We start from the raw sequence: 23,787 nt of genomic DNA, 5'->3' as shown, positions 1-23,787 counted from the left end.
GTAATTGATTTTTTTTTTAAAAACGTGTGATTGTAAAGTCGTTCTCATTTTTAAAAAATATTAATTAACCCAGCACACTCTCTTTGAGCATGGATTATCTTTTAAACTCAAACAATACACATTCACCGTCATATGTTTTTATATTTTTATTTAATTATAGCGATTCTGGAGTTCAAGATCAGATATGTCCATGCCGCAATCTCACAGATGTGCTCCAAAATAATTTCCAGATGCGCATTTATCTTTCCTGTATTGAGAACCGTTTGATTACCGCTGAAAACAAACATGTGGCAATTGGCCGTCTCCAGCACATAGGCGGGTTTCTGTTAAACGTTGATGTTGAAACATCTTATACAGCACATTCTGACTTCTCATTTTGTGTTGTAAAGATGAATAAAATGCGTCTATATTTCTCCTACTATTGTGAGATGATGCTAAAGTATGATTACAAGTCCAAAGGTTTTTGGGTGGTTAACTCCTACAACATTGTTTTTCATTAGCACTCTCTGTCTGCCTTCCTCCTAAAACTGAACTAATGCTTTTACTTCCAGGGGGCATTATTACCACTATTAAACGTGATGCCTTTTTTATGAGGGTAGACCTTACCACAAGGTTGTCTGGTATCTCTTGGATATTAATTTGGAAAATGTTTGTTATTCAATGCACTCTGAACATTGATTCTCTTTTTATTTCCTGAAGAACTCGTACGCGCTAAAAGCGGTAAGGCAGATAGACAGTATCGCACGTCTTCAGGAAATTGACGTCTGATTGTTTGATTCTATGATTGTGACAAAAGAAGAGGGAGTGAGAGAGCGAGAGCACCACTTGTGAGAATTAACCGATCGGGGCAAGTGTCAGCCAATAATGACCCGAGAACACTATACGATTGTATTCAATTGTTCTAAAACTGGATAGAAGACTTCAATCATGTTAAAATTGCAAGTTCAGCATGAACAAATTGGATACATTTAGTAAAAAGAACAAGGCGTTCATGCGAAATAGGAATTATATGTTTTTTTTAATCTGCCGGTGACTTGAGATATCAGCTTGTGACTTTGGTGAAAATGTACGTAATTTTGTGATCTGGAGTTCAACTTGAATATCGCGTGGTTGTGTGCTGCAGTTCCAACATAGATGTTTATGAAATTGACTGACAGAAGCGGAGTTAGTTACCGAAAACAACACTTTGAGTTGAGCAAAGCAGGAGCATGTAACAAATTGTTTTAAAATGTGTCCGTTTGTTTCGTTTTGTTAGGGTACACTGGAAGATTTGAGGAAAATAATTCAGCACATGAAAGCAGATTTTCAAAACTTCAACAGAAGGAGAGCCCTTACGGACATTTAATTTGTGCTAACCGGGTAGTTGGAAGATGTTCAATATGATATGCTGGAACATAATATGCCAAACAAATCTCCGATAAATACGCAATGCCTTGAAAATATGAAAATTTAGTGTTGTGCATTGCAACATGTTAAATTAGAATCTGGAGGTCAAAGTTAACTGTTGAATCCATTTTGGAATAACTTTTCCTTCTATATGACATTGTTAGCGATTTCAAAACTGAAAATAGTTGAGCGCAGAGTGGGAATACTGTTGAACGTACTGTCCTGCGATATCGGGAGGCCTCTCATCTTTGGACCCAGCATTATGCAAGAATTACACCGAAGACCTTCTGCCTCTGCCCACTCTATTCGTCAGCAAAGGCTGAGTCGGTATATTTGAAATTTAGTGCAAGTCATCAGGGTCACGGTACATTCATTACCAGTTGATTTGTGCTAAATGTTGAATGCCTTCATCGGAGGAAGAACGTCACAACGATTCACATTGACAAAAGCAACATTTCGAACTCGGTATTTTGCAGTTAATCTTGTGAGATGATTTTATAAAAATGGTTATACGAAGAATACTTCTTGACGCTTCCCATCAACTTTCATTTTCTCTGCTACCTGCCGAATTCGTCTCCAAACTGACACTGAGCTCTTACGTCGAGCTATAATATTTCTGGTTATAGCTTGAATCTTCGATTATATGGTCCTGGTCCTGGTCCATGGTCTCCAGCGGGAGAATGCTGGTAGGTGGAGTTGAAATGCCCATCAGCCATGATTGAATGGCGGAGTGGACTCGATGGGCCGAATGGCCTTACTTCCACTCCTATGTCTTATGGTCTTATATGTTAGCATCTTGTTAGCATCTTATATGTTAGCATCTTGACACAAGGTAACGTCATATTTTAACATATTTCGTTTATAATATGTTTGATTTCCAATCTACTCTTAATATTTACTGGTTTTTATCTTTTTTTTTCATTTTCTAGAAGTCCAACTTGTTCGAACGCGTAAGACACTAAGAATCCATTGCAATTTTACATTAAATTTGATGATGTTGTTTGGTGGCACAGAAAGAGGGGGAGAGAAAGGTAGAGAGAGAGAGAGCGCGCAATCAGAGAGAGTAGCAAGGTCCTCAGATTAACAGCGAAACCGCTCGTGTGAGCAACAATATTCGCATCACATTAATCATTTGTTTGAAGTGACAACATTTCAGGGTACATGCAATTTCAAGGAGCCTCTGGTCACGTCAAAGCGGATTTCAAGATACATTTGCTGTCACGGCTGAACAGTATTTGCTTTCAATCGAAGCTGAATACGGGCAGAAAATTATTTATCCCGCTAACCATGAACAGTTTCGACAGAGCAAAGAATATAATTGCGAAATTGGAGCAACCACAGTTTTGCACTACAATGTGAAATAAACATTAGTTGGTCGGGTGAACAGTTCGCTGGTGGTGAGTTTAAACGAGGTTTGCATCACCTCCAATTGACTGAGAGTTTGAGAATATGGCATTCGTTAACAATGTCAGCCGATATGCGCATTGAATAGCGACAATTACTTCTCAGAAACTGAACGGACAGGCTAACTACAACATTGTTCAGGGTTATTCTGTCGCATGTAAAATACAAATACAAATACCCCCCACACACCCCCCCCCCACTCCGCCACATCGCTGCCTGTTTGTTGGCTGCACGCATTTCGCTGGCGGAGAGCTGCTCGCTTCCCGCCACTTGCACATGTTATTTCCCATCGAACAAGCCCAGGCCAGCGGGAGCCCAGCGGGTGGCGTGCGCTGATGGCAAGAACATAAAATGAGAACGGTGGCTTTACTTTTCACATTATGGGCGGGAAACTCCTATCGAGCGGCAGAGTGTTGACGCTGTCATATCCGCTGGAGCATTTTATGACAGCATAAGCGGGCCGCTGAGAGAGGCGATTCTGTGCCGCTTCTTGACACTCCTGGAGGCAGAAGAGGAGAGGAGTGCGGTCCTTTGCCCCAGTCGGGTCCATCGGCACCCGCGTATGGGGAGGGTGCTGGACCAGGCCCTAAGCGCCATAGGCACACCCCATGGACCGGCAAAAAGATACGCAAAAAGCTGCACGAGATCAAACAGGACAACGTGCCCCTAACACCACCACCACTAGTCCCTGGGAGAGTGGCACAACCTCCTCCCTGACACGCAGGAGCTGCATCCACCCATGCAAGCAATATTGCCAGCAGCCCCGTTTTCCCATGCCATCATATACCTAACAGCTGCGCTGCATGCGTCGGACGGCATAACACTCATGTTCCATCACCCCCCGCCCCCCCCCCCCGCCCCCCACCACCACCAAAAGGATAAGAGCGTCCACAAACTAAATGAGTAGGAAAAGACTGGTGGGGTCCACCCATCCTGCAGTCACTCACCATCCATGAACAGAGGGACCTGGACCTCGGAGCCGAGAAACCAGAGGTTGACGGTTGCCAGGTCGAAGGTGCGCCACCAAGTAAAACCCCGTGCCTGACTCCACCGCATTACCCCAGCCCCCAAGTCCACACCCACATCCCAGCCCCCACTCCACCCCCTCACACAGCCCCGATTCCACTCCTCACTTCAGCCCCTTACTTCACGCTCTTACCATCGTTTCTCAGACCACCCCCTCAAGCCAGCCCCCCCCCCCCACCCAATCAACCCGTTCACCCAGTCCGTCTTACACGACCAGCCGCCGATAGCACCGGGTCGTCGCGGGCACCACGCCCAAGGCCAGCGCCATTTCCTGAGGACCCCAGGGACGCAGGCCACAGAGCGCGGGCAGATGTCACGGGAGCCCTGCTACCGCCACAGAGACCAGGGCACGGCCACCAAGCACACTGACACAAAGGACACTGACACAGAGAGGACTACCACACAGATGACGGACAGACAGCGCACTGCCACCGAGAGGATGTTCACAGAGATGACTGCCACCCAGAGGAGCGACAGATGAACGACTGCCACAAGAGAGTGGAACCACAGAGGATAGACAGAGACGGACAGTGGCAACCAGACGGGGATGACACAGGTACCATTGGACCAAGGGTAGACGCAGGAGACCCCGGTCGTTGGCTCTGATGACGACATTAAATTTTCGTCACTACTGTCTCAGACATTTTCCACCGTCGCAGAGACTCTCACCTCGTTTGGGCACTTTAGTAATTAGGCTCCTGGAACACTCACATGTGCGCACCACTCAGCTGTAAAAGTACAGCAGGTTTAGGTAGGAGCAGCCAAGCGATCAGCTAGTGGGAAGACCGCCCCCAGCAAACAGCTGCCGCCCAGACGGCTCCCGCGGTCCTGGACGTACCAGGCCCACACATAGACCCGATGCAGTTACACACCCAGGGACTAGAAAACGGGATAATAACCGGATTCCAGGAGCTGCAGACGCAGTTGGAGGAATCCAGGAGCAGCGTGTGGTGCCGCTCAAGGCTGCCTCTCAGGCTGGCACTGCACGGGTGGCGTGCGTGGTAGAGGCAGTGCCATGGATCATGTCATGCAAGGCATGGGGCTTCATGTGCATGCATCATACGTAGCCGAGGACAGGTCTGCCATCTCATAGGCAGCCATGTACCAGAGCCAACGTCGCAGTCCGGCTGTGTCTCAGCAGGACATCGCTGAGAGCATCGGTGGCATTTCCCAGGTGCTTGATGGCGTCGCTCAGTCCCAGAGGGAGCTGGCACAGTTCCAGACAGGGATGTCCCACTCCCTGAACTCCATCGCTGCTGATGTTAGGTCCCTGGTCGATACCACAGCGAGCCTCGAAGACTGGCAGCGCCAGGTGTCACTGTTGCCGCGTCGCTTGTCAACAATCGCAACCCCGCCCCATGGAGAGGCCCGGGTGCCTCTGGGCACTCCTAGGGAGGAGGAGGTGCTGCAACTGTGCCGCTGACTCCTGCGTGGGCGTCCCAGAACACCATGGCACCTCAGATATCCCCCGTTCTGTTGATGGTACATCTGGTGGACAGCCGGCAGAACAGTGTGGCACCAAACCATGCAGGACGCTCGAGGAGCAGCCTGGCCCACCCATGCTGTGCCGCCTCAGGAAACGAGTGGCAATGGGGAGCCACGTCGCCGGGCAGGAGTCTCAATAGTTCTCCTCTATTCCTGCTGTACCATCTGCAAAGCCCGAGGACACAGTGATAGAGCACATACGGCCAGAAAGTTATATGCGCTGAGTACTTCGGCACGGCTACAGGGCACAGGTTAGTTAAATGGGCGAGGTCACGTGTATGTAACGTTTCTAATTATACACACTGTTACACCAATGCATGCTGACTCTGTGGTATGTCCGATGCCTGAAGGGTCGGGTAGTGTTCTGTGTCCCACGGTGTCCGAGGGATGTTGGAAGACTGAGCACGGTGGGTGTACTATTCTACCCACCCCCCCCCCCACCACCACCACCACCCCGTGGACGTCCACACCACCGAACTCCCAATGATTCGACATTGCTCTGTGTCGGAATGCCCAGCCCGGATCAGTAACCACACAGGTGGAGTGCGTAATTGTGGCCATGAGTCAGACATTGTCTGACGATTTGCAGCTCAGAGCTCATCGCAGACTACGCTGTCATCATCGTCCATGGCACGCACTATGCCCACTTCCACAAGCAATCGTGTGAGCCCAGCGGGTTATGCCGCATGTGGATGTGTTATGGAGGGCTCTTGTGCATGCGGTCGAGTGGGAATTAAGGTGGTGGATTGTGGGGGATGTGCGTCGATTGGCTGGTGACGAAGGAAGGGATTGTCTCTAGTGAGGTGGTGCATTTCAGTAATGTCAGTGCCTCTGCTGAGAAAACGCCAACCCTCCTACTTTGTGAAACCTGCGGCGATCACCGCCTCCCGTGCTTGCTGACCCTGACAGTGACCCCGTGGAGCTTCCAGTCCATATCCAGCCCCCATGTTGCATACATTTCCCACCCACCCACCCCATCCTCCTCATTTGGAGAGGCGTGCCCTCCCCATGATCCTCCTGAACCACAGGCGCCCACTTTTCCTCCTCCAGTACATCATCCCTCTGTTGGTCTATATTGTGGGGGACGCAGCAGGCCACAACGAAGCGGCCGACCCTCTGCGACAGGTACTGGTAGATCCGTCGTGAGCTGTCCAGGAAATGGAAGCGCAACTTCAGCAGGCCAATGGACCACACCACTTGTCGCACAATGGGCATCATTGTAGCCAGACTCAGCATCTGTCTGTGGTCTCCATATAGGCATTATTCGACACGACCGCAAAGGATATTCAGCAGCCAGCCTCGCGGTCTGGGGGGGTGGGGGGGGGGCACCAACATGACGGGGATGAACGACTGTGACAGGATAAACCAGACATGTACACTGCCCATGTAACGAGCGCAGACGTGCAGGATATACATCTATTGGTCACAGACCACCTGAATATTCATGGAGTAGGTCCCCATACTGTTCATGAGCCCAGCCCTGATCTCCACTGGTGGCCGATGGCGAAGTGCACCCCATAGATCGCTCTCTGTATTATGAGGATCCTGTCCACGACAGCAAAGCCCGCTGCCAGGTCATTCTTGTGGGCGCGGCACAAAGGGACCCTAATGTAGCACTCGGTGATGTTGTACAGCGCCTCTGTCATTGCACGGCTTCATCAGTGCACCCCTGCCTGACAGGCAGGACAGGTCCCCACTCAGCGACTTGACCGATCCCGTGGCATTAAGCTTCAGGGCCACAGTCACCTTCATGCCCCCCCCCCCCAAGTTGACCGCGCTGCCAGACATGCGATTACGCTGCAGATATGTGCCAGTGATTCCCGCCTCATCATGAGTTTCATAGAATTTACAGTGCAGAAGGAGACCATTAAGCCCATCGAGTCTGCACAGGCTCCTGGAAAGAGCAATCTACCCAAGGTTAACACCTCCACCCTATCACCATAACCCAGTAACCCCACCCACCACTAAGGGCAACTTTGGACACTAAGGGCAATTGTATCATGGCCAATCCACCTAACCTGCACAGCTTTGGACTGTGGCAGGAAACAGGAGCATCCAGAGGACACACGGAGAGGGTGTGCAGACTCCACACAGACAGTGACCCAAGCCGGAATTGACCCTGGGACCCTGGAGCTGTGAAGCGATTGTGCTATCCACAATACTACCGTGTTGCCATTAATCCCAGACAGGAAATCTGTCAACGAGGTCCCCTGATGGCAGGCGGCTCCTGTAGACACAAGGCCTCAACGGGCGCCTATTGCACCATGTCACCACCATCACCTCCTCCTCGTCCTTCCTCTCATCTGCACTTCCTCCTGAGCCCCTTCCTAATCCTCCTCCTCATCCGTATCGTCATCCTGTCCTCGCTGTAGTCGTTGTCCTCCTCCTCCTCCTCCTTGATCTTCGCCTGCCGGGCGGGCGGCCCTCCGGCCTGAGTGGATGCAACCTGGACCCCTGCAGCACGTCCCTCTGCTGCACCATCCGCTGTGTCTCTGAGATGCCTGCGCCGACGCTGCCACAGGACTGCATGCAGGGCAGCGGCAGCCGCCATGGCGGCCAACGTGGCTTGCTGGTGCCCAAACATTATGATTTGCAGGGGGTGGGGAGGGGAGACAAAAGATTTAACCATGGCGCATGTCCCTCTCCACAACCAGGTTCCATAGGCTACATGGCCGGCCTGGTTGGCAATTTGCGCCCCAGCCATGCATGACCCCATCCCGGCCCGCACCATCTGTGGCGTGACTACTGTTTCGTGGCCATCCTGCAGGCACCACCGTTCAGTGGCACAGCCATCGCTGTAGGCTGCAGTGGATGCGACCGTCGACCTACCCGGCGGTGGGTAGGGGAGGGGAGGGAGTGGGGGGGGTTCCGAACACATCCGCACATCAGGGAGGGCTGCGCACAGCCAGCACCCGGGTTCGGTTCCATCAGCCTGTTCGCCGTAATGGCGTCCGTGACTTTGGCACTTCCCTGCTTTGGCGGGTCGTTCCCGGCCGCCGGGGCTATCCTCCACTCGCCCATCCCGAAACTCGACGGATTCCCGCGTCTCCACCCCTCTGCCTCCAAGCCACCGCCTTTCCCGTCCCGCCAGCCCTCGGTCTCCACCCACTGCCCACGCAAACCCCTCGCCTCCTGCCTCCGCATCGTCAGCCAAGCACAACAGTTTGACGATTTTTAAAAGCAGTTTAGAACCGCGCCGGCGTGTCCTCGAGTCACGCCGTCGGGACCTAGGACCATCAGTGCCTCAGTATCGCCGGGAGCCAGGAGAATCACTAACAGGACCCCCTCAGGGGGGAGATTCTCCGCAAATGCGGAGAGTCGTGAAGGCTGCCGTGAAACCGGCAATGTTTCACGGCAGCCTCTGCGCCCCCTCCCGGGACCCGATTCTGCTCCCGGGTCGGGGCTAGCAGCGGGGCCCGGTGAACCTCGGCATCACAGGCTTAGCGAACTTCGCTAAGGCCGCGCGCCAAAGTTAACGGCGGCTGACGCGCACGATGACGTCACCGCGCATGCGCTGATTGGACGACTCCAACCCGCGCATGCGCGGATTACGCCATCACGCATATGCGTGAAACCCGCGCATGCGCGGGCCGGTCTGCCCCTCAGCCGCCCCGCGGACTGATCCAGCGGGGCGGCGGAGGAACAAAGAGTGCGCGGGGTTCGAACCTGCTGCCCACGATCGGTGCACACCGATCACGGTCCCATGGCACGCTTGGCACGGCCGTGGTACGGCCGTGCCAATCGGTGCAATGGTTCCCAGAACGGCACTTTCCGGCAGTTTTCACGAACGGTAAGAGCAGACGTGTTGCCGTTCGTGAAAACGGCCGTGAAGGCCAGGGAAATCGGCCCATCGGCGAGGGTAGAATCGCTGCTCACCGTGAAAAAACGACGAGCAGCGATTAGTGTCGGGGGCGGCCGTGGGTTGGGGGGGGGGAGAATAGCGGGAGGTCGGGAGAAATGTCGGGAAGGCCCTCCCGCTATTCTCCGACCCGTCGTGGGGGACGGAGAATCGCGGCCCAGGCGAGTGTCTGGGTCCTGCGGCGCCATTCACAACCACGTCGTTTTCGCTTCTTTGGACAATTGCAAAATGGTGTCCGACCGGCGATGCATATGACTAGTGAGCGTAGTATGCGTAGTGAGCAGAAATTCTCGAAACCGGAGCGGCTCGGAGCATTCCGTCCATTCAGCTGGAAGATTTGCTTCAGCATAATACCTGAAATTTGCCTCCAGTTGTGAATGATGAGAGACGGAAAGGTGGTGTCACAATGTATGTCTGTGCCCCTGAATAATAAAAATGGATCAATAGATTTTCGTTGTGACGCATGGAGTTGAGGCATGTTTCAGGTGTCCGAGGTCATGGTGCATTTCTGGTGAAGTTGTCCATGGTTTCCATATTGTACATGAAACTCTGGGAAAACGTCGCAATTTTTAACTTCACTCGAAAACTATGAATCCATTTGGAAAGAGGATCATGACAACCATGTGTAAATGTAATAGCCGTTTACTATTGTCCCAATGGTTGATGTGAACTGTTTCAAAGTTTTGCAAAGTGAACTTACATATTGTATATTCAAGGTCAGTTTCATATTCATTTGCGAGTCACAGACATAGTATTGGATTTAAAACAATCAACCAACCTGATCCGTGTTGTGGTATTGGAAAGGGACGAGGGTTCGACTATTCCTTCGATGACTCTCGCATTATTCGGGATAATATTGCATCGGAACAAACAAAGATACTATCAAAGGAAGATGGGAACAGGAGTGACCTATTCATCGTAGCCTGTCCCGTCATTTAACATTAGCGCGTTGTCTCTGTGACCGAACTGCAAATAGGGGTCTCTGAACCATATCCCTCAATAAATTTACGTAACAGAAATCTGCTCATCTCGGATTTAAATTTAGCAACTGTTCGAGATGCCACTGCTGTCTGTGGGACAGAGTTCCAAAACTCTCCTAACCTTTGATTTAAGAACGGCAGCGCGTTTGCACAGTGGTTAGCACAGTATTTCCACACTCTAGGATGCCTGGTTTCGATTCCCGGCTTTGGTCACTGTCTGTGCGGCGTCTACACGTCATCTCCATTGCTGCGTGGGTTTCCTACGAGTGCTCCGGTTTTTTACCACAGACAAAAGATGCGCAAGTTTGGTGGATTGGCGATGATAAATTGTCTTTATTGTCCAAAAAGTTTGGTTGGGGTTAACTCAGTTACGGGGATAGAATGGGGGCATGGGCTCAAGTGGAATGTTCTTTCCAAGGTCTGGTGCAGACTTTATGGGCCGAATGGCCTCCTTATGCACTGTACATTCTATGATGAATGATTTATGATCAAATATGTGCTTACCAATATGTCTGCTGAACAGCCTCGACAGAAATGTTAGATTATGTCACCCCAAGTTTCAAAATCTCCTGCAACTGGAAATTGTTTATCTCGATACATCCTGTATTTTCCTGATATTGTCGTAATTACTTCAATCATATCAGTCATTAACCTTCTAAATTTATGCGCCGACAGGCCTAATAATTTTAATCTCTCGCTGTAACTTGAACCACTTTGTCCAGGTGAATTTTACATTTTTTGCATTTTCTGCACGGCGAAAATATACTTCCTGACGTGTGCAGCTCAGAACTACTGACAGTATTCCAAGTGGGTTATAACAAGGGCTTTGTGTAGCTATCGCATAACATCTGTCTTTACACTGCAGTCTTCAAGATATAAGTGTGAACAATCTTTCACATTTTTGATTACGTTCAGAACTTGTTTGTTGGCGTTTGATTTTAAGGATCAATGTGCCTGCACCCGCAATACTCTATCGTCATCTACTGTACCTAATCGCTTTCCATTCAGCAAGTATTCTGCTCTGTCCATTTCCGGTCAAAATCAATAACCTCACATTCACCTGCAACGAATTTGTTCATTCAACTAGTCTGTCAATATGTCCTCTAAATTTTAGACTATCATCTAGGCGGTCTACAATGCCATCTATTTTTTATCATCAGAAAATATATTATATGACTTTCTACGCTACTTTTCAAATCATAAAATAATAATATTCATAATTGTGCCACAACTCAAATACCCGTCATATACCACTAGTTTCCTCCGGTCAGTTAGAGTACTTACTCTTTAACCCCCCTCTGTCGCTTGCCATTCAACAAATGTCCATACCATATCAATAATTTGCCCTTGACTTCATGGACTTCCACGGTAGTTAGCAGGCTGTGATGCGCCATGTTGCCAAATTCCTTCGTGAAGTCGATAACAATAATTCTCCTGGACATTCGCCTGTCACTTCCGTGAATCACCTCTAATAATTCAGGAAGCTAAGTCACATAAGACCTTGCCTACACGAATCCATGCTGTCTTACCCTGAAAAAACGCTTTTGTAGGTGGAGTTCGGATGCTCATTCTTGATAATAGACTACCGAAATTACACCACCTCAGGTGCTAGGATAACCGGGCTGTTGAACCGCGGTTTTCCCCATTTACCAATCTTTAAAAGTGATCCGGCACGTCCAATTTCCCAATCTAGAAGGACCAAAGCGTAATCTAAGGAAATCTGAAATGTTATCGTTAACGCATCCACAACGTGCTCGTTACATCCTTTAATAACCTCTGGTAGAAACCGGCAGTCCTTGGGATGTATCGCCCTTTCGTTTCGGTTCGCCCCTGGCTACCAGATCTGTACTTACGTTAAATGGACTGTTCATTTTTTGTAGGACTTCAAGAAAGTTCTCAGACGTAAATACTGAGGCCGAGTAATTGTTATCCATATCCACCATTTACCCATTATCGCTGACAATATCTCAATTTTCAGCTGTTATTGGCCCTGCCTGCCTATTGACCACCAGATTTCCCTTTCTCTGTCTATGCAATTGTTTTGCTGATCGTGACGTTCCTTGTAAATTTCCCCTCATAACCACTTTTATTAGATCTTATGTGCTGCTTTGTGATTCGTTGCTGCTCATTGCATCTAGAAATATTGCTGCATGAAACCGTCATATCGTGACCCAGAACATAATCAGAGTTTTCTGAACAGTTTATAAAGCATCACAGCCCAGCAAAAAGATTTAAGTTTTTTGCCATACTTACTGAAATGAGAAGCTGGTTTCTCATTCTTCCCGAAGCAGGTATTGCAGAACCGCCATCCAGACCGGCGGCTGGCCAATTGCCACACATTTCTCTCGGAATGTTTACACATATCATTACGCATTACAAGGAATACATATGATTCTGCGCAAATCAACGTGCTCAAATCGATAAAGGACAGGAAAATTGTTGGACTCTCCCCAGTGAGCACACGGCATTGGCAGAGACAATCCAACCAGATGAAACACGCTGTTGCATTTAAATATATACTCATTCATTTTCTGACGACGGGTAGTAAAGACAGTTTGTAACGACAGCAAACGTATCACAGCTATGCTCAGAAACATACAATATTAACCCAGCATGGTGATCTAATGTACAACTCACCAATGGGTGAGTTCAATTTAAATGTCCCAATGTCTATCTGTGATTAGATCATGGGTACAACTCTGTGTTGGTACAGTACAGTTGGCACAGGCGTGTGAAATTGTGAGGATGATCTACTTTCACAGCACAGAATAAATACACCCTGCCTGTGTTAGCTTTGAAATAACTCTCAGATTAGTTCCACTTTTCAGGTCTTACCCCAAGGCCCTGCAAAATCTTCCTATTTACTTATATACTACAATTCATGTTGAAGTATTTTGTTGAATCCACTTCCATCTCTATTGCAGAATGTTCATTCCACGTTATTAAAAAATGCATAATTGCAAATGTCTCTAATTGTCAATTGCTAATTTTGATTGATTTGGCTGGGTCATAATTTGCAACAATTATAAGTTAACCAAATTAGTTCTCTTTTATTGGCGGGCACCATTGTAACGCCGGGAACCATACCTGGAGTAAATATTTCTGGCGCGTGTTTTTCCGGCTGCCTTTCAATCATTTGGAGGCTGAGCTGCAGATATTGTGTGGGTTTGAAGAGCGGGAAAGGTACATGGATACCTTGTTCTAGAGGATAGTCAGCTCCTCTTAGGATTGGGTGTCAGATTTCTAATGTAGGCGGTATTGTTGTATTGTTGCTGAACGAGTAATCAGATACCCGAGGGACTCGCGTTTAAATACCACCATGACAGCTGTTGAATTCTGAACTCAAGAAAAATAGACACTTTGTTGACTGTCACGGTCTCTACGTGCCTTCCTCGTTTACCTCCTGGTGCCTCGGTTTGCATCCACAGTCCAAGGTGAGCGGGTTAGGTGGATTGGCCATTCTAAATTGCCTCTAAGTTTACAAAGGTTAATTTGATTGAAGGGGAAAGGTGATGTGTTGGGCCCAGGTTGGGTGCTCTTTCAGATGGTCGGTGCAAAATAGATGGGCCGAGTGGGTTCCTTCTGCACTGTATGGATTCTATGCGTCGTCCATTCTACGCTATAACGTCGGATCGGAGATGAAATGTACAATTATAGTGCACAAACTGCCCAGACTGAGTGAGATGTAAATACCCGCATTTCGGGCCGGGATTCTCTCCAACCCGGCGGTGCGTGGGGTCCCGGCGTACCAGAGTGGCGAGAACCACTGCGGTGTCGAGCTTCCCAAAGTTGTGGAATTCTCCGCACCTTTAGGGGCTAGGCCCTCACCGGGTCGGGGGGCGCCTGCCAACCGGAGTGGCGTGATTCCATCCCCCGCCGATTCCCGGGTGGCTGAGTATTCGCGCCACGGCGGGGGCGGGAATTACGCCGGCCCCGGGCGATTATCCTACCCTCCGGGGTGGGGAGGTCGGAGAATTCCTCCCCTGATCTGAGTTACTTTGTTCAAATTGTGAAGTAAAATCGTTAAAATGAATGAAAACTATATCCCTTTTCAGCCGGGGTTATTCACTCAAGATCCATTGTCCTTGTCCTCTGGAACACTTTTATCTGACCAGCATGAGCTGAGTACGGAGGGCGAAGGCATCCTTGGTCCATAAATTGGTGGTTAATTGCATATGCAGAGAAGGCCGTGTACCTTATTTTGTGTAAACGTGAATGGGCAATCCAATGTCCAGGTAATGATGATGTGGTCAGGTTTGGACATGGCTAGAATGACCCATTCCTGAGGTGTTGAGCGGAGACCAGAGAGGGAAAACAATCCTATTCGAACCGGTGGTGGCAGAAGAGGAAGCTACGGAGAGTAAACATGAAGAAATTGCCACACAGACAAGATTTCGGAATGGAACTAAACGAGTTTCACTGCCAGCAGTAATATGCATTTCCAGCATTCTCCCCTAACCCGGCGTGACGGAGGGTCCCGGAGTAGGGGAGTGGCGCCAACGACTCAGGGGTCGCGCCTCCCCAAAGGTGGGAATTCTCCCCACCTTTATAGAACATAGAACAGTACAGCACAGAACAGGCCCTTCGGCCCTCAATGTTGTGCCGAGCCATGATCACCCTACTCAAACCCACGTATCCACCCTATACCCGTAACCCAACAACCCCCCCTTAACCTTACTTTTATTAGGACACTACGGGCAATTTAGCATGGCCAATTCACCTATCCCGCACATCTTTGGACTGTGGGAGGAAACCGGAGCACCCGGAGGAAACCCACGCACACAGGGGGAGGACGTGCAGACTCCACACAGACAGTGACCCAGCCGGGAATCGAATCTGGGACCCTGGAGCTGTGAAGCATTTATGCTAACCACCATGCTACCCTGCTGCCCTGAGTATTCGGGCCATGGCGGGGGCGGGAATTACGCCGGCCCCGGGCGATTATCCTACCTTTGGGGGCAGCCCCGCGCCGGAGCGGTTGCCACCAGAGGACCGGCGCAAAAAACCGGCACCCCTGGCAGCGGAGCTAGCCGAAAGGATTTCTCCGGTCCGCGCATGCGCCAGCAGTGACGTCAGCGGCAGCTGACCGGTGACGTCACTGCCGGCGCATGCGCGATGTGGTCTTCTCTTCCGCTTCCGCCATGGTACGCGGAAGAAACTAGTGCAGCCAGGGCACTGGCCCGGACTCTGAGGGGGGGGGGGCTTGATCGCGGGCCAGGCCACCGTGGGGGCACCACCAGGGGTTCGATCGCGACCCCGGGGGCCTGCTCGCGCCGCTGTGCCCGCCGTTCCAGAGGAGCTTTAAACCTCGGCGGCGGGAGAGACCTCCCAGCGGCGGGACTTCGGCCCATCCGGGCCGGAGAATCGCCGCAGGGGCCTCTCCGATCGGACTGGCGATATTCCTGCCCCCGTTACTTCCCGGGTGGCGGAGAATCTCTGCCACGGCGGGTGCGGGATTTTAGGCGCCCCCAGGCGATTCTCCGACCCTGCTGGGTGTCGGAGAATTTCGCCCTTGTTCTCTAATGGATGTATCATGTAGCCTGCTTGCGAAATTGAACTGAGAGCTGCATGTTCAATTTACGTATTGGTTAATAATTAATGGTGCCCTAGAGTGAAAACTGATTTGTTTGTGTTAGGTCTGAATTTGAAATATTTAAATATTGTTTACTTTTGTCATAATATAGTTCATTTTTCAAATATGCAAGAGCTCTTCTTCATGTAATCACGCTTGGAGTGAATTAAACTTTCAGCACAACCACAAAATGACAAGTTAACGTTGCGATTCTGTCGAGCATCTTAACCACTGTTGGGATCTGGTCTTGCGTTCAGTACACTTTATTGATACATCTGTTGAGTTCATTTCAAATGATAACAAAGATCTTCGCGCAACGCCTTTTGAATGTCGGTTTCCACCAGTCTTAACACGTTTGTTGGGAACTTCACTTGGAAACTGCTACTCTTGATCATACATTCTGTATGTTATATAATTTCTATGGCTCAGGTTGCTCACACACCAAGCGGATATGGGCTGAAAAGTGGCAAGTTACAGTCCTGCTGCACAGGCGCCCGGCAATGACCATCTCCTCAGAGAGAAGTTTCGACATTCAATGTCACTATATTTGCTGAATCCTCACAATGAACACCCTGGAGGTTACCGTCGACCGAAACAGAACTGGATGAGCCATATTTAGGCAGCACGGTAGCACAGTGGTTAGCACAATAACTTCACAGCTCCAGTGTCCCAGTTTCAATTCCGGGTTTGGGTCACTGCCTGTAGGGAGTCTGTGCGTTTTCCCCGTGTGTGCGTGGGTTTCCTCCAGGTGCTCCGCTTTCCTTCCACAGTCCAATGATGTGCAGGTTAGGAGGATTGGCTATGACAAATTGTCCTTCATCTCTAAAATTACCCTGAGTGTTGGGTGGGGTTACTGCATTTTGGGGACAGGGTGTAGGTGAGGACTTCGATAGGGTGCTTTTTCTAAGGGCCGTTCAGACCGATGGGCCGAATAGCCCCCTTCTGCACTGTAAAGTCTATAATTCGATATTAAGATGACGGTTACCAGGTCAGATCAAAGTCTAGCAATGCACCAGCGAGGAACCCACATCCTGAGCCACCCAAACACTGTGGTGCGCATGGTGCGTCTAAAAATCAGGAGTGTATCAGGGGAAGATAGCAGCCAGAACAGTGAGAACAAAACAGTTTATTTTGCTCAGCAGGAGCGGGGGGAGGGGAGGGTGATTGCAGCGGAGAGATAGTCATGGGGGCTCTGTAGTAAGGACCACAGATAGGCACTTCTGAGGCCCAGAAAGAGACTCCAACATGGTGTGTTGCCTCCGTGGTGCCAAGGTAAAAGACGTCTCTGATCGAACACAGGACATCCTGTAGGAGGAAGGGTGAACGTTTAAAAGTCGTGGTGCACATAGGTACTAACAGCATAGGCAGGACGATTAGTAGGTCTTGCAGAAGGAGTTATAGGAGTTAGACGTAAGGTAAAAAGGAGGACCTGTACGATTATAATCTCCAGATTACCCCTGTGCCACGGGCGAGTAAGGTCACAAATAGGAGGATGGTGCAGCTAAAAATGTGGCTTAACTGGTGGTGCAGGAGGGAGGGTTTCAGTCTTCTGAACCATTGGGAACTCTACGTTGCCAGTTGCGACCTGTAAATGAAGGAGCGGTTGCATCTAAACAAGCGTTACACCAATAGCCTAGTTGGGATTTTTGCAGGATGACTCGGGAGGACATAAAGAAATCTTGCAGGAGTGTGGGAACAGGCAATTCGCCATTTCGTGGTATGCAATGAGGCAAGGCACTTGAGGAGAATGAACTCGTAGGCAGCAGGCAACATAATATGATCGAATTTACCCTGCAGTTTGAGAGGAAAAAGCTGGAATCAGATGTAGCGGTATTACAATTGAAAAGGGGTGACTGCAAAGACACGAGGGTGAAGTTGGTCAGAGTTGATTGGAAAAGGAGCCCAGCAGGGAAGACAGCGGAACATCAATGGCAAGGGTTGGGGGGTGGTTATTCGACAGGCAGAATGAAAATGCGTCCCTAGGATGAGGAAGCATTCTCAGGGGAGGACAAGGCATCCGGTTATGGAGAGGGGAGTCAAGGACACCATAAAGGCAAAAGAAGGAGGATACAAAGTGGAGAGGATTAGTGGGAAGTCAGAGAATTGGGAAGCCTTTAAAAGCGAGCAGCGGACATATAAAAAAGCAATTAGGACGGAGAGATGAATTATGAAATAAGAACACAAACGAGCCAGTAATGAAAAAGAAGATAGAAAGAGTTTTTCAACATATAAAAATTAAGAGACAGACAAAAATATTTATTGGACCAATCAAAATGTGGCTGATGAAGTAATAATAGGAAACAAAGAAATAGCAGAGGAACTGAATGGATACTTTGCATGAGACTTCACGGTGTAAGACGCCAGTGAGATTCCGGAACTTTTGGAGAATTAGAGGGCAGAGGTGGGTGTAACGATAAAAACAAAGGAGAACCTTCTGTGGGAACTGAAATGTCTGAAGTTGGATCAATCACCTGGACCAGAGACAGCTGAGAAGATTTTGGAGGCATTAGTGATGATCTTTCTGGAATCATTGGAGGCAGGAAAAGTTGCAGCGGACTGGAACGTGGATAATAAAACACCGCTGTTCCACAAGGGGCGGGGGGAAGGAAGGAGACGGGGAATTATAGCCGGTTGGCCTGATTTTGGTGATTGGTAAGATCTTAGAGTCCATTATTAAAGATGAGGCTGCGGAGTACTTGGAAGTGCATGATAAATCAGTTCAGAGTTGGCACAATTTTGTCATGGCGAGATCATTGCCTGACAAATCTGTTTGAGTTCCTTGAGGAAGTAACAAGGTAGTTATACAAAGAAGAAGCAGCGGACGTGATTTGTTTCGATTTCTATAAGGCCTTTAACAAGTTGCCACATCGGAGACTGTTAATTGCGTTTGGAGCCCATGCTTTTAAGGATAACTTCCTGGCACGGATAGATGGTTGGGTAACAGGTGAAAGGCAGAGAGTCGGGATAAATGGGTATTTTTCAGGATGGCTGCCGGTGATTAGTGGTGTGCCTCAGGTGTCTGTGCTGGGAACAATACATTTCACAATATATGTCAATTATCTGGAGAAAGGAAATAAGGCACTGTTGCTAAGTTTGCAGAGAACAAAATGTTCTGTTGCTGGCCAGGTAGTATTGCGGAGGCAGGCGGGCTGCAGATGAACTTGGGAGGCTAGGTAAGTGGGGGATGAAGTGACAGATGGAATAAAGTGTTCACAAGTGTGAAGTTATGTACTTTTGAAGAAAATGTAGAATAGTCTATTTTGAAATCGGGAAATGCTTAGGGAATCAGAAGCACATAGGGTGTTGAGAGTCCTTGTTCACGATGCTCTTAAGGCTAACGTGCACATTCAGTCGGCAGTTAGGAAGACAATATTACAATTCATATCGAGACCAGGGGTCCACTCTGAGGCTATAGATGGCTCTGGCCAGACCCCATTTTGAGTATTGTGAGCAGTGTTGGGTCTCATATCTAAGGAATCGCGTGCGTTTCTTGGAAGTGGTCCAGAGCGGTTCACAAGAATGATCCTTGGAATGAAGAACTTGACGCATAAAAAACAACTGAGGTCTCTGTGTCTGTTGTGGTTAGAGTTTTAAAATATTGTGGGGGATCTTATTGAAACTTAGGAGGACACCGCAAGGTCTGGATAGAGTGGGCCTGGAGTGGATATTCCCACTTGTCGGAAAAACTAGAAGCAGAGGAAACAGTCTCAGACTGTAGGGATGATCCTTTAAAACAGTGATCAGGAGGAATTTCTTCAGCGAGACGTTGATGAAACTGTGAAACACTTTGCCGCAGCAAGCTGTGGAGGCCAAACCACTGTGTGTCTTTAAGACATTGATAAATAGGTTCTTAATTAAGAAGGGAAAGAAGAGCCATGGGAATAATGCAGGAGAATGGGGATCAGAAAAATATCAGCCATTACTGAATGGTGGAGCAGATATGATGGCCCAATTGGCCGGATCCTTTTCTCCTGTCATGGTTTTATGGTGTTACGATAGTGGGACGCAATCCACTTCCTGAATGAGGGAAACGCCAAAAATACCCAAGAAGCTGACACCATCCCGGGCTAAGCGGTCTGTTTGATTGCTACCCGTGCCTTAATATTCAATTCCTCCACAACAGACAAACAATGGCAGCAATGTGTACCATCTACATTATGCCCTGCAGAAATTCGCCAAAGTTCCTTCAGCATCGCAATCGGAACCCAGGACCGTTAGCAAACAGATGTAAAGGAACACGGGATAGCTGGGAACCCGAATACATGAATGTTCCGCACAAGTCATTCACAACCATAGAACATAGAACATAGAACGATACATCGCAGTACAGGCCCTTCGGCCCTCAATGTTGCACCGACATGGAAAAAAAAATAAAGGCCATCTAACCTACACTATGCCCTTATCATCCATATGCTTATCCAATAAACTTTTAAATGCCCTCAATGTTGGCGAGTTCACTACTGTTGCAGGTAGGGCATTCCACGGCCTCACCACTCTTTGCGTAAAAAACCCACCTCTGACCTCTGTCCTATGTCTATTACCCCTCAATTTAAGGCTATGTCCCCTCGTGATAGCCACCTCCATCCGCGGGAGAAGGCTCTCGCTGTCCACCCTATCTAACCCTCTGATCATTTTGTATGCCTCTATTAGGTCACCTCTTAACCTTCTTCTCTCTAACGAAAACAACCTCAAGTCCATCAGCCTTTCCTCATAAGATTTTCCCTCCATACCAGGCAACATCCTGGTAAATCTCCTCTGCACTCGTTCCAAAGCTTCTACGTCCTTCCTATAATGGGGCGACCAGAACTGTACGCAATACTCCAAATGCGGCCGTACTAGAGTTTTGTACAACTGCAACATGACCTCATGGCTCCGGAACTCAATCCCTCTACCAATAAAGGCCATCACACCATAGGCCTTCTTCACAACCCTATCAACCTGGGTGGCAACTTTCAGGGATCTATGTACATGGACACCGAGATCCCTCTGCTCATCCACACTACCAAGAATTTTACCATTAGCCAAATATTCCGCATTACTGTTATTCTTTCCAAAGTGAATCACCTCACACTTCTCCACATTAAACTCCATTTGACACCTCTCAGCCCAGCTCTGCAGCTTATCTATGTCCCTCTGTAACCTGCAACATCCTTCCGCACTGTCTACAACTCCACCGACTTTAGTGTCGTCTGCAAATTTACTTACCCATCCTTCTGCTCCCTCATCTAGGTCATTTATAAAAATGACAAACAGCAACGGCCCCAGAACAGATCCTTGTGGTACGTCACTCGTAACTGAACTCCATTCTGAACATTTCCCATCAACCACCACTCTCTGTCTTCTTTCAACTAGCCAATTTCTGATCCACATCTCTAAATCACCCTCAATCCCCAGCCTCCGTATTTTCTGCAATAGCCGACCGTGGGGAACCTTATCAAACGATTTACTGAAATCCATATACACCACATCAACTGCTTTACCCTCGTCCACCTGTTCAGTCACCTTCTCAAAGAACTCGATAAGGTTTGTGAGGCATGACCTACCCTTCACAAAACCATGCTGACTATCCCTAATCATATTATTCCTATCTAGATGATTATAAATCGTATATTTTATAATCCTCTCCAAGACTTTACCCACCACAGATGTTAGGCTCACAGTTACCGGGGTTATCTCTACTCCCCTTCTTGAACAAAGGGACCACATTTGCTATCCTCCAGTCCTCTGGCACTATTCCTGTAGCCAATGATGACCTAAAAATCAAAGCCAAAGGCTCAGCAATATCTTCCCTGGCTTCCCAGAGAATCCTAGGATAAATCCCATCAGGCCCCGGGGACTTATCTATTTTCACCTTGTCCAGAATTGCCAACACTTCTTCCCTACTCACCTCAATGCCATCTGTTCTAATAGCCTGTGTCTCAGCATTCTCCTCCACAATATTATCTTTGTCCTGAGTGAATACTGACAAAAAGTATTCATTTAGTATCTCGCTTATCTCCTCAGCCTCCACACACAACTTCCCACCACTGTCCTTGACTGGCCCTACTCTTACCCTAGTCATTCTTTTATTCCTGAAAATTTGGAAAGTTATCGCTGTTACGTCACTGTCGCTTGGTCAAAGTTCTGGAACTCCCTTAACAGCGCCCTGCGTGCACCGACACGTCAGGGACTACATCGTTCGAAGTCGACAATTAGACCTTGAGCTTTACCAAACTGTCGGAGAATGTGGGGGTGAAAATGGCACAGTGCCCAAGGGTGGCGATTTTCATAGTGCCAGAGATTCCAAAGCGGATAGAAGGGACCGTAATAAGTTCGCCACTCTGAATGCACATTCTGTTGAGCCTCGCATACGCTGTGCCGCCGAGCGAGTCGGCGTCGTTGGAGATAACGGCTGTGCAACAGCAGGTAGAGATTCGCGCTGCAAATGACTTTTTTTATGCAGATGCAGGTTGTTTAGCTCTCTATTCAAGCAGTCTGTATTTTCGATCGGGGGTGGCATGATTGGAGTGTTTGTATTACGTCAGGAAACAAATGGGAAAACACAATGTTTATTGGATGATTATCTGTTTTTTTGAGTGTGTTTGGAACAAAGAATACAAAAAAGAAAATAATGCACCGCCACTTTATGTCGGGCAAAAAGGGACGGGCAATAAATGCTAACTTATCTACGGACGTCCACATTCGTAATTTATTTTAAACCGTGCTCAATAAAGTCATGTATTCGAGCCGAACATTCTGGAGCACTTTTCTTCTATTGTTTCTCTTGCCTTGTTCTCTGTTTTGCGGCAACACCATCATTAGTGACAATGTTTCTTGACGATTGATCGTACTGTGCATCACGTGGCTTGAAGGTGTTTCGCGTGATTCCTGAATCTCCCCAACGTGTGCGGTTTTGAATTAAGATCAACTGACTTTGTTTTTCACAGTAGAACGGAAAGTTGGCAAAATATTCATGAACGCTATTTCTTACCCTACAGAAATCGAAAGGTACAGAATTGGTAAGCAACTATTTGCGGCAGCTCGGTAGCACATGCGTTAACACTACAGCTTCACATATCCAGGATCCCAAGTTCGACTACCGCTTGAATCACTGTCTGTGTGAGCATCCTCCAGGTGCTTTCGGTGCACAGTCCAAGAAGGTTCAGGTCAGGTGGATTGACCATGCTACATTGCCCTTCGTGTCCAAATAAGGTTGGGTGGGATTACTGGGTTAAGGGGAAAGGATGGAGACGGGAGTTTAAGTAGGGCGCCCTTTCCAAGTGTCGGTGCAGACGGTATGAACCGAACGGCCTCCTTCTGCACTGCAAATTATATGAGTCTATGATGCATTTGTAAAAACGGTTAATTGATCTGTTTCTGCTACCGGGAGCATGTTTATGACGCTCGCGAGCTTTTGTCCTGAAAGTGAGAAACTGGATTAGTGAAGTGATACCTTTCGTAAACAACTTGGCAGTAATTATTTCCCGGCTATTTAGAAATTGCGAGACAAGGTTGATGTTAAGTTCGGGGAACGGTGCATTTTTGGGGCAAATTTATTTTGTGCACAACGAAAATTTGAGCGTAATTTTCTTGAACACCCATCTGCATTCGCACAAAATGATTCATGTATAATCAAAACAGAAACAGGAAAAGACCACATAGGAAATATGAATATTTGCTTATCCGGAGTTCTCAGTCCAAAGTTGTCGTGATTTATAGAGATCAGTCGGTGGAAGAGGACGGTTGACAATCCGCTGCTGCAAGAGAAAATATTTAATTTGGGAATTCGACTTGCAGACGCTGGCAACATCGTTGCATGAGATGCAAAACGGCAGATACATGCGGATTCACTATTTTTCTCAGATGCTGCAGGGGAATGTGGGAGCGATGGGTGGGTGGATGTGTGAAAGTGAAGGGTGTAGGAGCGGTGAGATTATTTACATTGTAGCCTCTTCTTATTCATACCCATCCGATATATCTATGAAACAAACTATTTTGTTTCGCCAAGTGTCTTTCGTTTCGGTCAATAACGATTTTAAAAAAACATAAGTTTCAGCGTTCATTGTGCGTGAACTCACGTAGTCGCCGTTCACCAG

The 23,787-nt window shown here is 48.4% G+C and overlaps 1 long non-coding RNA gene across 1 annotated transcript in view; it reads left to right on the top strand.

Moving 5' to 3' along the window:
• Positions 1-22,710, top strand: part of LOC119974599 — a 45,793-nt gene extending 23,083 nt beyond the window's left edge. Inside the window, exons 4-6 of the long non-coding RNA XR_005462530.1 lie at positions 700-720; positions 2,316-2,336; positions 22,690-22,710. This is a non-coding gene — a long non-coding RNA (uncharacterized LOC119974599). The remainder of the gene's footprint in view (positions 1-699; positions 721-2,315; positions 2,337-22,689) is intronic.
• The last annotated feature ends 1,077 nt before the right edge of the window (positions 22,711-23,787 follow it).

The sequence above is a fragment of the Scyliorhinus canicula genome, chromosome 12, assembly GCF_902713615.1.
Source record: "Scyliorhinus canicula chromosome 12, sScyCan1.1, whole genome shotgun sequence".
Classification (NCBI taxonomy): domain Eukaryota; kingdom Metazoa; phylum Chordata; class Chondrichthyes; order Carcharhiniformes; family Scyliorhinidae; genus Scyliorhinus; species Scyliorhinus canicula.
Note: the sequence above shows the minus strand (reverse complement) of the source record. Positions and strands in the feature narration are given on the sequence as shown.